This window comes from Brassica oleracea, chromosome C9 (assembly GCF_000695525.1).
Source record: "Brassica oleracea var. oleracea cultivar TO1000 chromosome C9, BOL, whole genome shotgun sequence".
NCBI lineage: Eukaryota > Viridiplantae > Streptophyta > Magnoliopsida > Brassicales > Brassicaceae > Brassica > Brassica oleracea.
The window spans coordinates 33054995-33061417 of record NC_027756.1 but is presented as its reverse complement, the minus strand read 5'-3'; positions in this window follow the sequence as shown (position 1 = coordinate 33061417).

Genomic DNA, 6423 nt, shown 5'->3' with positions numbered 1-6423 from the left:
GAAACTACACCATAACAAGATAAATCCATAAGAAATACAAACTAACCTTCACTTCGGCAGCGAAGGAACTCGGCGCGGAGCTCCCTACGTCGGTTCTATCTCTTACTTCTCTCCTCGCCTTATCTTTCAGCTTCGGAAGCGAAAAACGAAGAGAAAACACAGCTACACACGTTAAAGGGAACACATTTATGGCGACCCCAACCAACACGCCTGCTCTTAGCCATTGGATCTCCTTTTTACAAAATGATCTGACGGCCAGAATTGAAACCTCTCTATTTCACTTTTTTCATTTATTACAACAAAGAAATGTCTAGTTTAGTTCCTCGGAGGGAACATCTTCTCCCCTAGTTAACCGTTGGAGGCTTTTCTGTCAACCAAAAAAACACTTGTCCAAGGAATGTGTCCCCCAACCACAAAGTGTCTTTTAGTGTTAACAAAAGACACAAAGTGTCTCCCAGTGTAAACATCTCAAGTATAAACGCCTTATAATACAAAACATACATGGTTTGCACTCACTTCACTGCTAGATCTTCGGTCGGTTAGTAACATTTTTGTCTATGCGTTTCAAAGGGAAAAGTGTCTATTTCATGCTGAAATTTACCCGTTCTGTCTATTTTTCCCGAACTTTGTAATAATATGTATAACATACTGAATTAAATAAAAATTCAAACAAACTACATAAACGTTACGCGTCGTGTTTTTTCATTCCCGAACTTTATAGTAGTGCATATGCCATACACTAAACAAAAATTTAAAAATACTATATGAACTCTCAAAATTGTTCTTATATATATATATTAACCACCAAGGTGTTAGTCATCCGTTATTTTATCAAAAATGCGTCATTTTGGATAGATTCTGTAAAATTAAAATTTTTAAAATACTAGATGAATTCTTAAAATCGTGCTTATATATAAACTGTCAAATGTATTAGTCATCCGTTAAGTTATCAAAATGACCTCATTTTGGATAGATTCTATAAAATTTAAAATTAATTATTCAAAATGACGTTGTTTTGATAAATTAATGGATTACTAACACCTTTGACGGTCAATATCTTTATATAAACACAATTTTGAGAATTCATGTAGTACTTTTGAAATTTTGTTTAGTTCAGTATGAAATAGCAGTACTATAAAGTTTGGAATGAAAAGGCACGACATATAAAGTTTATGTATGTAATTTTGATTTGAAATAGACACTTTTCCCGAGTTTCGAACATATACGCAGAGAGATAAGGATTGTTAAAATGGGCTGGCTAAATATATGCGACCTTTTTTGGCAACTGAATTTCATTGAATGATCCTAAAGCCCACCATAATACAAGTGGTTACATATAAAATACAAGAAAATTGACGTAGACAAAGCCCATTTAACTGAAGATAATGATGCACAACACAACATCCATGTGTTAGCTTGCATGGTCTTTGACATGTCAATTATTTGGGAGTCTGGAATGAAGGTCGGTGGATCTCGCCGGAATCCCATCAGAACGGTGGGTGTCAGCGATTCAGATCTGAGAACCCTAAAAATAGCAAAACCCACCATCTCAACCCGTTTAACCACTTGTGCTCTTTCTCCTCCTTGATCGCCATCAATGGAACAAGATCAGAATCACTGTCGCCGGTAGTTAAACTTAATGAATAGTTTCTATGGGGCGAAGCCACTCTATGAGTTAAGGGTGCACATGCACCCATAAAAAATGAGGATATTAAAACTTTTGTAGGAAAAATCATTATAATTCTATTAGATAACATGGTTTAAACTGTCTAGTGCACCCATAATTAACTCATGTTCGATACTTCCTATAGTGTTTACTGTTTTTTAAACTAACTGTGCACCCAGTCAAAAAGTCTTCTGCATTCGCGCTGCTCGAGACAAAGACCTTATCGAACGATTTCGTAAAGAAAACTTCAATTTTAGTACGTCTACACAAAACCATAAAACTTAATCAACAAAACTCATTCTTTGATTCACCTTGGAGGCTTCGCATATTTATCATAGATGCGAAGATTGATTCCAATTCAAAATCAAAGGCTGAGCATAATCAAGCTAAAGCAATAGAACTTGAGCATCAAACAGATTTTAAATGAGAAATAGAGGAGAGGAGTGATTGATATATATTGAAACTCAGTATGTGTCTGAACCCAAAAGATAAGAGTAATTTTAATCATGATTGAAAGCAAAAAAAAAATGATTTACCTTGCAATTTTTTTCCGCTGATCAGAAGGTAGGCCTTCTTACGTCTTGCACTGAACCACCTTGTCATCATCCCTTGTATGAACATCACCAACTCAATTATTGGAGACGACCTATCCTCTACCAATGCGTTGTTAAGCTGTTCAGCTATGTTACAAGTCATTATATTATACCTCTGCCTCCCAAAATACATTTTAGACCAACGTGCAGACCCTATCTTCCCCAAATAGATCCCACATTCATTGTTTGACGCCCTGATCTTGTCACAGAAGTTTTTATAATCCCTCATCCTATGCGCAGTCGCAGCCGCAGTCACCAACCTCGCTAACCCCTTGCTAGAAAACCTAGCATTCACGTTCCTGGCCAAATGGACGATACAAAACCCATGATGGGCTTGTGGATACACACAGCTGACCGCGTTGGCAATTGAAGTGGTCATGTCTGATATTATAGCAAGGTTGCTCGAATCCGCCAATAGCCTCTCAACCTTCTGCAGAAACCACGTCCAAGCCTCAGTATCCTCACTGTCTACTATTGCAAATGCCATAGGAAACACTTGGAAATTGCCATCTTGTCCGCTTGCTGTAAGCAACACTCCCTTGTACTTCCCACTTAGATGTGTGCCGTCTACAACCAACACATGCCTCAGCTTGTGGAACCCCTTAATAGATGCCCCAAACGCCAAAAACATGTAAAGGAACCGCTCCACACCCTCGTCGTCCACCTCTGTCTCAATATCAGCTATCGTCCCGGGATTAGCAAGTTTCAGCATATAAAGATACTCAGCCAGCTTCATATATGAGTCGTCATCTGGTCCCCTCAACTCAAACATTGCTTTCTCTTTGGCTCTGTAACACTTCATGTAAGATACCGACAGCCTAAGATCCTCCATCAAGAGCCTTTGTATTTCAACCACCTTTGGGCCTTTTGAAGGATCTTTAAATTTCGCCTTGTACACTGCTGCGATAACCCTAGCAGTTCCCCTACTGCCATACCCATTCCTACTCTCGATTGGACAAGAATGATCCAGCTGAGCTTTCCTAATTTCATAGTAACCACAACCCCGTATCTCATGAGCTGTGACTCTCCAGTCACAACGATCATCGGGACACTCGCACACAAACGAGTCAACCTTTGTCCTCGTCTGTTTGAACTGAAACTGCCCTTTAATAGCGTAAATGGCCAAAGCAATCTGACAATCGACTTTACTACCATACACCTTCCCAACATGAACAACACCATCAGCCTCTTCGACATCTAACCCTGGGATTTCGACGGCTTCGTACACCGTGTCATCATACAAAGGCGGAATGTCAAACTCTTCGTCATCCACATCTTCCAGCTTGCGGTTACTCGGATCTTGACCACCAGACTCCCGACCACGGCTGTTACGTCCACCAATACTCGTTCGACCCATCCACGCGAAGTCATCCACGGGGATCTCATCCTTCAAACCACTACCGCCACTGCTTCCCCCGGCAGGCTCACTTCTGTTACCCTCCGACGACTTAGCAACCCCGTTTGCCTCTTTCTCGTTAAACACAACTTCCACGGCGTTGCTGCCTCCCAAATCACCATCTATTAGTGGCTCCCAAAACTCAACGTCATATCCTCTAGGCCTACCATCCCTTTCATCAATCGCTTCTGGCCCGCTGTAGTCGCTATCAATACCGTCGCTCATGCCATTACAATCACCTCCACCAGTGGGGTTACTTTCTGACCTTAACCGCTCTTCGATTTTCTCAACGTCCTCAATAAGCTAAAAATCATCAAGGTTAATGAAGTTGGTTTTCGAGCCAACGCTGAAGAGGTCGACACTCTTTCTTTTATTACCACTCTCGCGCTGCTTCGTACTGCATCTTGGTGTTTCAAAGCCATCCATGTCAAGAGCAGCCGTACCATACCCAAAACTTTCGAAGGTTGCGAACAGATTCAAACTCCCGGTGATTTTCATGTGGGAAAAGAAATACCTGAGCGCACCATTGCTTGTCAGCAGGACAGGGGGGGTTTAATTCTGGTTGCAAGGTCCTTGCTGTCCGGAGGCCAATAGCTAAGCGCTACATTGAAAGAAGTTTCCGACTTCTTGAACTCAGTAAACACACGAATCTCGATCTCCTTTATGGTCAGCGCTTCATGGACAAGTATCATCCTCGCCATATTTGTCTTGTCCACAACAAACTCCCATTTCCCGTCAGACCCACAAAGCCATGCTCCACACATCACCATACACATCTCGTCCATCTGCATCAACAACGTACATCGTTTACTGCAGAAATCTAGAAAATACTCAAAAACATAACCCTAAACACAATCTGGAAACTACACCATAACAAGATAAATCCATAAGAAATACAAACTAACCTTCACTTCGGCAGCGAAGGAACTCGGCGCGGAGCTCCCTACGTCGGTTCTATCTCTTACTTCTCTCCTCGCCTTATCTTTCAGCTTCGGAAGCGAAAAACGAAGAGAAAACACAGCTACACACGTTAAAGGGAACACATTTATGGCGACCCAACCAACACGCCTGCTCTTAGCCATTGGATCTCCTTTTTACACCATGATCTGACGGCCACAAAATAAACCTCTCTATTTCACCTTTTTCATTTATTACAACAAAGAAATGTCTAGTTTAGTTCCTTGGAGGGAACATCCTCTCCCCTAGTTAACCGTTGGGGGCTTTTCTGTCAACCAAAAAAACACTTGTCCAAGGAATGTGTCCCCCAACCACAAAGTGTCTTTTAGTGTTAACAAAAGACACAAAGTGTCTCCCAGTGTAAACATCTCAAGTATAAACGCCTTATAATACAAAACATATATGGTTTGCACTCACTCACTGCTAGATCTTCGGTCGGTTTGTAACATTTTTGTCTATGCGTTTCAAAGGGAAAAGTGTCTATTTCATGCTGAAATTTACCCGTTCTGTCTATTTTTCCCGAACTTTGTAATAATATGTATAACATACTGAATTAAATAAAAATTCAAACAAACTACATAAACTTTACGCGTCGTGTTTTTTCATTCCCGAACTTTATAGTAGTGCATATGCCATACACTAAACAAAAATTTAAAAATACTATATGAACTCTCAAAATTGTTCTTATATATATATATTAACCACCAAGGTGTTAGTCATCCGTTATTTTATCAAAAATGCGTTATTTTGGATAGATTCTGTAAAATTAAAAAATTTAAAATATTAGATGAATTCTTAAAATCGTGCTTATATATAAACTGTCAAATGTATTAGTCATCCGTTAAGTTATCAAAATGACCTCATTTTGGATAGATTCTATAAAATTTAAAATTAATTATTCAAAATGACGTTGTTTTGATAAATTAATGGATTACTAACACCTTTGACGGTCAATATCTTTATATAAACACGATTTTATTAGTACTAGTCGATATAATGATCGAATTGTATTTTGCAAAAAAAAAAGATCACTCCATCCTTCTGAAAGATTGATTTGTGGTACGAAGGATGAAGTGCAGAGAGAAACCTCTCTCTAGAAAAGAGGAGAGAGACTAGGTCAAAGATTGTTCAATCAGAAATTTATGCGACTTGCACATGTCTTGATCAAAATCTTTCCATATTCCAGACTTAATTAGTTACAATATATTTCCATCGAACAAATTTAAAATGATATAAAAACTAACCAAAACACTAATACTAACGTTTTATCAAACACTTGAATATGCTGGTCTTAAACATTCTACTATGAGTTACTTCTTGCTTCTCTAACATTTTTTTGTCATCGAAAATTGTCTTCTATGTTACCTGTAATTAAAAAAATACGATTTTTCTGAATTAAAAATATTCTATTTCAATACAGTTTTGTAAATTTTAAATATTACAATCTTATTCTGCAAAACCGCAAAATCAAATTTTACTGGAAATTCTTAGTGCAAAACAAATCTACACAAACAAATGAGTATATACATCAGTTTTGCGTCATTTACGCTAAAGTTTAATTGTGTTACTTAAGTTGCATGAGTTGCTTGTGGTGCTTTGGTTTCTTCTTGCTTGAGTTTCATTTTGCTCTTCTACTTTTGTATGTTTTTGTCAAGACCTCATTTTTTAGTATTTTAACACCCTCTTCATTCTTGTATGTGGTGAAGCTCCTACGTTAGGCTTTGTGAAATGTAATGAGTTACTACGAAAAATTCTTTGGTTATGAATGAATAGAATATCCGAGTAAGGATAACTAGGAAATCCTCCCTCGT